Consider the following 9510-nt stretch of genomic DNA (forward strand, 5'->3'; position numbering starts at 1 on the left):
AGGAACAGGAGATGCACAGGGCTTTTTCGGTCTTCAGCTTCTGGGTATTGTTGTCTGCACCAGACCCTGCATGCAGGAAAACAGCACAAAAATGGCCAACAACCTCGTGCCACAAGGCCTTTTAAGCCTAATCAAAACCGAAGTTGCCCAATTAAGAAGTGACAGCTGGATAATTTCCCTTTCTAACCCAATAACTGACTCCTCAAGGCTCATAATGTTTTTTTATTGGTCATCTGTCCAGAAAATCCCATTCCTGAGGTGCTCCCCAAGCACCGTTTGCAGAGAACAGCTGGAAATGGGGTTCCTGTGCCTGGGGGCATCCCTGAATCCCTCCTCCTCTGGAGCAGCAGCGGGTCTGTGGGGTGGGAGCCATCCCAGGCTGCTGCAGCACTGCAGAAACAAGAAATCAGCAATCAGAAATCATTCTCCTGCTCTGCAGCCTGCCTCTTCCCTGGAATGGGGAACAGCACGTGCATCCCGCAGGGTCTGAGCATTACTTATTATTTCTACAGGGATTTGAAGGTTAATAGCTTTACACAAGCCTAATTAATTGCTATTATTTAGTTTAATATTCTCTCCGAGTGCTTTGCCCGTGCAAAGCTGGCTCTGCCACCCTCCCTGCAGCAGGACTGGGGGCAGCAGTTTGTCTGTGGCCCAGGAAGGTGCCCAGCACCCAGGAGAGCAGGGGAAGGCAAAATTGGAAGCAGGGAATTGAAGGGGTTTTTTTGTGGGTGTTTGCAGGCGGCTGCTGCCAGCACTGAGGGGTCCCAGCCCTGAGCCAGGCTGGAGAAAGGTGGGAAAGGGAGGACAGGGTGTCCAAACCCAGGGAAGCTGAGCTGGTCCCTGCCCAGGGGTCTGTGCAGGCAGACTGAGGGGGCAACAAAAGAAATGGGGGTAATAGAAGAAATGGAAGTAATAAAACATTCCTGTGAGCATTCCTGGAGAACATTCCTGTGAGCATTCCTGGAGAACATTCCCAGTGAACGTTCCCTGTGAACATTCCTGGAGAACATTACCAAGAACATTCCCAGAGCATATTCCTGTGAATATTCCTAGTGAACATTCCTGGAGAACATTCCCAAGAACATTCCCAGTGAACATTCCTGGTGAACATTCCCAGAGAACATTCCCAGTGAACATTCCCAGTGAACATTCCTGTGAACATTCCCAGAGAACATTCCTGTGAACATTCCCACCCATCCCTGTCCTGCAGCAGGATCTGCTCCTGCTGGAGCTCATCCTGCTCCGTGCTGCCATGAGAAAGAAGTCAGTACCTGCAGCTTAAAGTTATCATTTAATAATTATATTTAAAAGTCTACCTGGCTCTATAAATTTTTAATGACAGATTAATTAAAAGCCCAGTTATGAAAGCTTTGGAAAGGAGAAATAAATATTTAATATTTATTAAAATATTCATATGCTACATGTTTTTTAATCTTGAATAAATATTTTTGGATAATCAGGCGTGGGTTTTTTGCGATGCTAAAAGTCTGCATTGTAAATTCAACCATGATTGATTATAAACTGTGCAATCTATTAATTATGAAAGAGCACATGTGCTGCTCAGGACCTGGAAGAAATCTGTGTACCTGGGTTTTATAACCAGAGGAGTTATCAAGGTAATGTGCTCGCTGAAGACGTGAAAGCTTTGATGCACGTGCTGGTGGCAGGATCTCCACCTTCGGTGAAACGCAGCTCTGCTCCTTCTGCCCAGGACGTGGGCAGTGAGGAAACAGCTCCCCAAACTCAGTGCCAGGGCTGGGCTGGGTGAAGCCTGGCACGGAGGGACGTGTCCCTGGCATGAGAGGCTTGCTAAGGTCCCTTCCCACCCAAAACCTTCCTTGGGTCCGTGAAATCACACACAGAATCACAGAATCACAGAATCACAGAATCACACAATCACACAATCACAGAATCACACAATCACACAGTCACACAATCAATCACACAATCACACAATCAATCACACAATCAATCACACAATCACACAATCAATCACACAATCAATCACACAATCAATCACACAATCACACAATCACACAATCACACAATCAATCACACAATCACACAATCACACAATCACACAATCATGAGGTTGGAAGAGACCTCAAGGATCATCAAGTCCAACCTATGCCCTAACACCTAGCAGCAAGTGCCTTGTCCTGTCCTTTTTAAACACATCCAGAGATGGTGATTCCACCACCTCACTGGGAAGACAATTCCAGTGCTTTATTATTCTTTTGGTGAAAATTTTTTTCCTAATATCCAACCTATACATTCCCTATTGTAAATGCAGGTGAACCCGGTGGGAAGAAATGCTGATGTCTGACTCCAGCTCAGAAGGCTGAATGATTTCTTTATTATAACTATGCTATAATACATTCATATACTATTTAAAGGAGATACTAAAACTACAAATTTACTTTTCTAACTAGCATAACTCACAACTCGTGACTCTCTCTGAGAGTCCAGCCACGGCTGGGTTGGATTGGCCACCAGGCTCAAACAATCCTCACCAGAATCAAACCAAGCATCACCCCAGGTAAACAATTCTCCAAACACATTCCACATGGGAAAACAAGGAGCATAAATAGAAATTGTTTTCTCTTTCTTACCTCTGTGCTCCTCTGTGAAAAGTCCTGAGAGAGAGAAGAACGTGCCTGACACACCTGCCTGTGCCCTCTTGTTCCAAAGACATTTCAGGTTCAGGGGTGCTGAGGGTGTTTCCATCTGCCCAAACCCTGAGCTGCTTTGGGTTCCTGCAGTGTTTCCTTTCCCTCTTTCTTCTCTCTCTTTCCTCTCTTTTTGCCTCCCCAGCCCTCAGTTCTCCCCCAGCAATGGGACTCGTTCCCCACGAGGTTTCCCACCACTCCTGGAGGCTCCCGGTGCTCTCTGGAGGAATCCCAGCAGCACAAAGGGGCTCAGAGCAGGAGGAACCCCAGGTTTTCATGAGCTGAGCCGACCCTCCCTCCCTGCCCTGACTTGGGAGCTGCTCCCTCCTCTCCTGCCAAGCTGAAGGATGCCTTAATTCTCTTTTTCAAAGGCTCTTAGTGCGAATTAGGGTGGAAGTCAGAGCTGCTAAAGACACCAAACAAAACAAACAAAGGCAAACATGAAAGGCTTGTTTGGGGGTGGGTTGCTATCCTCCGTGGAAGGATTATTGTTGATTTTTATGGGAAGTTCAACCCCGAGGCTGGAGGGCAGTGGCATTACTTGAGCAAGATTGAGCTGTTTAAAATTTCAGAGTTGTGTGCCAAAAACAAACAAAATAATAATAATAATAGGAAGCTGTGTGGAGAGGAATGTGCTGACAGCAGGGAAGTTTGGGTAATAATTCATGTGCTGCCTGCTGCAGGCTGGGGATGCTCCCGTGCTCTGCTGATGCCTTTTGGGGCTCCCTAAAAACACAGGCCAGACAAAATTAAGGGAATGAGAAGCAGGTATATTTATTGAAGGGCCTTCAGGTACATTTAAGGCAGACAAAACCCACCCAAAAATGGACCACAGGTCACAGGTTTCACACTTTTATATGTTCGGGGCCATTTGCATATTGGGGGTTAATCTTCCAATTACAGCTTCAGGTAATGAAGTAATTTACCCCAAGTTTTCTCCCCCCAGCTCACTTTTGTTTGCATCTCTGTGAGCCTGAGGCAGTGAGGTGTCCTTGACTTCAGGCCTGGAGAGGAATTGTTGTGTCAAAAAGGGGAAACTGCAGCTGACACTGTGTGTGGAGTTTGGAGTTACACACTAAAGAATTGCAGGATTATAAATAGATGGAAAATATCAGAGCTAAAATCCCAAGGCAGAGACTGGCAGCTCTGCTGTGCCCTGGGGATGGGTTTGGGGCAGGGCTGGGCACAGGGGAGCAGGGCAGGTCTGTGCCAGGAGAACTCTGCTCTGAGGGAAGCACCTCACTCCTGCCCTGCCCAGGGTCAGAGGAGCCCAGAGAATTCCAGAGGATCTCAACCTCTCAGGAGCAGCCAGGCTCCTCCTGGGCCAGGAGCAGATTCTCCCCCAGCACAGATTTTGTGCCTGGAACCCCATGAGATGCTCTGGGTGACCTCACCTGAGGTCAGCTCCTTCTCCAAGGTGTGGAAATCCCAATTTGCTGCAGAGCCTCAGCTCGCCCAGGCCATCTGGGGACTCGGATTCCTCCTTGCAGCCCCTGGGAAGCGCGACTGGGATCGGCTGTGGGGGTCTCATCCCCCTCCAGAACCCCAGGAACCTTCTTGTGGCAGTTGTCGGTGTCCAGGAATTACAGGCTCAGAATGGATCAGACCCTTTGAAGCCTGGCTGAAAACTTGACTTAAGCCCCCAGAAATAATAAAAGGAAAGCAAAGAACTCAGGAAAGCTGCAGGAAAGGATTAAGGGGGGGGAAAAGCCAACGGGGACAAGCAATTGCAGCTCTGTGTGATGGGGTGACAGTGCTGGTGCTATCACTGCAGCCAGGGGCTGCTCCCAGCCCTGTGCACAAACCTTCATTCCCTTTTTAAATCTGCAGCCATTCTCTTGAGGTTTTTTCTCTATAGTCGCAGTATTTAGGAAGGAATTAAAGTTTAAAAGCAAAGGGGATTTTTAACCCATTTGCAGGAAACACTCTGTGTGCAGTAAAGAGGCTGAAAATGCTCTGCTGCCTCTCAAGCCCTGGTCAAGCAAAGAGGCAGGCTCTGAAAACCAGCAAAAACCTGGCTTTGGGTTGGGTTTTTACAAACAACTTATTTTGTTTGGTGTCTGTGGAAGGAAACCATTCCTGAGCCCCTTGGCTGCCGTTCCCTTGTCCCTTTGGAAGAGGGTTTGTCCCAGGGACTGGCACCTGGCTGTCCTTGCCCAAATCCCAGCTCCCTCCAAGGTCAGAGCGTGCTGAAAGGGTTAGAAATTCCTGCCAGGAGCTGCATTTTAAGTCTGATGAGTGATCAGCAAACAATTCCAACCAGTGTGGCCCTTATTAAAGCCCTGCTCGGAGCAGGAGGAGACGCAGAGGAATTAATGCAGAGCAATTTCTCCCTCATTTCTGAGACTTATTGGTGTTAATGCAGACTAATGGCCTCCGTTTTTAATTGTTTCTTTGGGTGGATTGGCTGCTTCTGTGCCTGTGTGTCTGCACAAGCCTGGGTTTGTGTGGGAAGCTGGTCAGAGACCATCCAGGGCCAGGCCAGGGAGGCTAAAATGGGGAAAATCCTGCAGTTTCCCATTGTTAACAGCTCTGCTTTTATAAACTGGGTTGTAACACAGCTCCCACCTCCTGGGACATTCCCTGAGCTGTTTGTTCTGTGTTTGCCTGGGTCTGACAGGCCCCTGTGCCTCCAGCCCAGGAGGATCAGGGAGGTTCTGCTGCTCTGAGCAGCATTTCTGTGCCTGCGGAGCTGCCACAGCTCCGTCCCGGTGCTGGCTCAGGGTTCAGCCCCTGGACTTTCCTCCTGACTGAAGGAAAGCTTCAAATTCCTGAGCAGAGCCCCTGGGTCTGCTGAAGGTGTTTGTACAACCCCCGGTACAAATGGGGCCCAGCAAAACCCCCGTGGGCACATTGACTTTGAAAACAAAACCTCCCCAGGCACCTCTGGGCACGCCGAGTGTCCTTCAACCCCTAAAATTGATGGGCTCCCATTTCCTGAACGCTTTCAGGTGGATTTGTGGGACTGCCCTGAGAGCAGAGCCCCAGCCAGGAGCACAGATCCAGCTACCAAACCCCAGGTGCCTCATCCCAAACCTGCCTTCCACTGCAGGGTTTTCCTCTGCTTTTCAGCACAGAAATAATGAGAAACGGACAATAAAGATTGATGTTTTCCTTACAGGGGTAATTTTTGATGTGGGAATAATTTGTTTCCTTAAAAAAATAAAAGAAAGGAAAACAAAAAAGAGTTGGAGTGGAGATCTGGGGGATGGAAAGGACCACGAGGTGTGAGGAAAACTCCTCGGGGTATCCAGGCCTGGCTCCTGCCGAGCTCCCCGGTGCTCTGGTGGCTCCTCCAGTTCTGGGGTTCTGTTCTTCCCTCACCTCCTCCAGCCCCCAATTAAATACAGATGTGCTTGGAGGGCACTGACAACGAGGAGAAGCATTTTAATGTGAATTACAGACCAAGATCTGATGAAAAGCCCAATTTCTGTGTGCTGGCCCCTTGCTGTGGCCCTGGCAGGGTTAAGGGCACCTCTCTCCCAGCAGCAGCTCCATTCCATTCCCTGCCTGGCAAATCTGTCTTTGCTGGGAATCCACAGCCTAAACCAGAGCCACCAGCAAGAAAAATGGAAAAGGCTCAAAATATAACAGCCCTGGGATATTTTGGTAAATGATCATGATGTAAAACTGCGCAGAGATGGATCGGGGAAGGGATAGACAGTTATAAAGTGAAAAAAATGATGGCTCTGGAACTAATCCTGAATTAATGACACCTTGTGGATCTTCCCTGGCTGCTGCCTGAGCAGCTCCAGCTGGCACAGGGGAGTTTATTGATCCGAGCTGGTGTTCCAGCAGCACAAGCTGGGATGGGCACGGGGCAGAAGCGCTGGGCACATCACAAGGCACTCAGGGTGTGCATTCCCAGACTGGGGTGATGTCAGAATCTGAGCTATTGATGATTCTGGGATTGTAAAAGTCTCTGTCTGTCAGCCCCGCTGCCAAAGCAGAAGCCATAATTGGTCTGTGCTGGTTTCCAGGTTGTTTATTCTGTTGATCTCTCACATGTTCTGCTGCCCTGCCCAGCTCTGTCCTGCAGGGCAGCGTGTGGGGCTCTGCCCTCAGTGGGATGTGACAAACATTAAATACCAGAAACTCCCTGGGCTGCATTGACAAGAACGTGCCAATATCTGTCACCTACGTTGGACAGTGTGTCCCCAGCCTGAACCAACAGAAAAATGCCAACACCACAGTGAGACATGGAGGGCATGAAGAAGGAGAAAAAGGACAAGGCACACCCAATTTCCTCCAGCTTGTCCCCTTTGGATCCCTCATCTAGAATCCTAAAATTTTACTTTTGCACCTGTGCCACACTTAATTATTACTGATATCAAACACTCAGAGCTGGTAATTCATCCTGTAAGACTGAAAACTCTTTTCCATGGCCAGAGATCACAGCCAGTGTCTCTGGGGCTCTGTCCAGGGGGTTCCTGACCCTGCCAGGGTCCCAGGGCAGCCAGAGGGAAGCCCTGGACTCCCAGCCTGGGTGATGCTGAGCAGAGAAGCAGGAGGAAGAAACTCCCCCCAAAGGTGAAAACAGCGTTTGGGCCAAGGGAGATTTGTTCTGCCCCGAGCTGGAGTCACTGAGGGCAGGAGGAAGGAACAATTTGTGCCACAGAGCCCACACGGGTGTAACCCCGATGCTGAATTAATTACAGGCTGATGAGCTCCATAAATACACCATGCTCTGATCATTTATCTGAAACCTCTCATCTGGACTATAATTAGTAGATAAAAGACTTTAATCTTTCCTTTCTTCATGTTTGTTTGTACCTGTTTATGGGTTTAATTAAAACGAAAGCACTTTAAAATAAATTATCAGAAAGGAGTGATGAAGAGGAGGAAAGAAGTGGGGGAGCAGAGGAAGGGGGTGGGAGGAGGGCTCTGGATGGCAGGAAAAGAGCAGAGAGCAAACTTGATTTTTAAAATAAAGCAGGAAAAAATGAAATTATAAAGGAATAACCTTTAAAATAATTAACCAGATTCTGTCCTCTTCTGCACTAATGACTCTGAGCTCAGTTACCCACTGGCTCCTGATGTCCTCCCTGGCAAGCTGGGGCAGTGCTCAGCCAAGTGCCAGACTCCAGGATTAAAATGCAGCAGGAGGAAAGTGAAATATTGGTTTCCGTTCTCACATCCAGCCCCAATCTGCCTTTGAAGAAAGTGAGCTGCATAAAAAATGGATGAAAAGGTTCCTTGGGAAATGGCAGCATGTGCCTAGGGCAGAGGCTGGGCTTTGGGGATGGATGGAGTTGTTGAGGTGCTTGGGGGGCTCTGCCAGCTGCCCTGTGCACCGGGGAGGCCTCAGGTGCATGAGGGTAAAAGCATCAGTGGCTGATGTTCCAGGCTGGGCTTTGGCCTCAGCACGAGCTGGGATTTTGGTTTTCTGTGTCACTGTGCCCCAGGGGCAGAGGGACACCTGGGCTCAGGGGCTGAGGGTGCTGTGGGGCTGGGCCAGCCACACCCTCAGGGTTCACATCCCTTCTTGGCTCCCAAATCCCTCCTGCCCCTGCACAGCACAGGTTTATCTCTGTGAGGCCACGCTGGAGATTATTGGTGGGTTCTTTTCCCTGCTCCTTTCCTAACACCAGTTGGGCTTTATTCCATATTCCTTGGAATATGAAATATCCTGCACAAGTATCCACAAGGATCACCCCAGTGTGAGCACAGAGGAGTGGGATGAGAGGGGGAGAGGTGGATTTCCTACACAAACCCCCCCCTTCAGCACCTGTGGCACGGCCAGGGGAGCTGTGCAGAGCCAGGAGGAGAGGAGAAGACTGGAATGGGGATTTTGGGTGGGGAAGCAGGACTGGGCAGTGCTCAGGCAGCCCACAGCAAGGCACAGCCCCATCCCCACTCTCAGCCAGCTGCTCTCCTGGATGGCACCCCAAAAACCCCCAGTGTCCATCCCCTGCAGCTCCCAGGGCTGTGGGCACAGCAGGAGCTGCCTCAGTTTACCCGAAGCACTGGGAGGAGGCAGAGCAGGCTGCTGCCCTGGGAGGGCTCAGCTCTGCCAGCCGAGCTGCTGGACAGCTCTTCCTCCCCAAAATGCTGCGAGCTGGAGCCTCTGCTCCTGCTGGAGAGGCTGGGCTGTGGGACTGGGGCTGGGCTGGGCTGGGCTGGCAGAGCCTGGCACATCCACAGCCAGCAGCCTGGGCAGGCACAGCCTTCTCAGGGTGATTTTTCAAAGCTTTTCTCTGCTGTGCACCCCTGTGGGGCTCGTAGAGAAATGCGTGTGTCTGTCAGAGAGGGGGACACGAGAGGCACTCACCTTGTGAGCTTCGGAGGAGATTCAGCTCCTTGTCCTCCTCTGACCCCAGCATCTGAGGCAGCGGAGAAAGCCTCCATCTGGGAACAGAACTGCATCATCCTTCCTCCTGCAGGCTCCTCTGCCTTGCCCTTTTTCTTGTCGGAGATCTTGTTCAAATCCTGCCTCTCTCACATATGATCAGCTTCTGCTTTGCTGGAGTCAGGAGTGAAAACAAACAGGGCTCAGCTCCAGCTGCTGCTGGCTGCTCACAGCCCCAGGCTGTGCCTGCGGGGCTCCCAGCCCTGCCCTGGCCCCGGGCAGTGCCCAGGTGCCATGGGGCTGCCCCAAAGCATGGGCTTCAGCCTCCCCCAGTTTGTTGGGGGTCAGGTGAATCACTGGAGCTGCCACTGCCACCCTGAGAGTCAGGAATGGGAGCAGGGTGGGACTGGCAGGTCCTGGGCAGGGGGTTTGGGTGGTCAAACACACCTTCAGCCCTGGGCTCTGCCCCTGGGCATGGTTTCAGGTCCCTGAGGGGAACTGGGCTCCTGGCTGCTGGGAAATGCAGGAGTTCAATCAGAGTCAGGGAAA

General features: G+C 50.5%; 1 long non-coding RNA gene across 1 annotated transcript; it reads right to left on the minus strand.

The window, feature by feature from the left end:
• Window positions 1-206: 206 nt before the first annotated feature.
• Window positions 207-9218, minus strand: LOC146765241 (uncharacterized). The gene is made up of 2 exons (XR_014950132.1): window positions 8944-9218; window positions 207-390 (listed from the first exon to the last, which is right to left on the minus strand). It is a non-coding gene; the product is annotated as an uncharacterized LOC146765241 (long non-coding RNA).
• Between the last annotated feature and the right edge of the window lie 292 nt (window positions 9219-9510).

This window comes from Lonchura striata, chromosome 26 (assembly GCF_050655825.1).
Source record: "Lonchura striata isolate lonStrDom1 chromosome 26, ASM5065582v1, whole genome shotgun sequence".
Classification (NCBI taxonomy): Eukaryota; Metazoa; Chordata; class Aves; order Passeriformes; family Estrildidae; genus Lonchura; species Lonchura striata.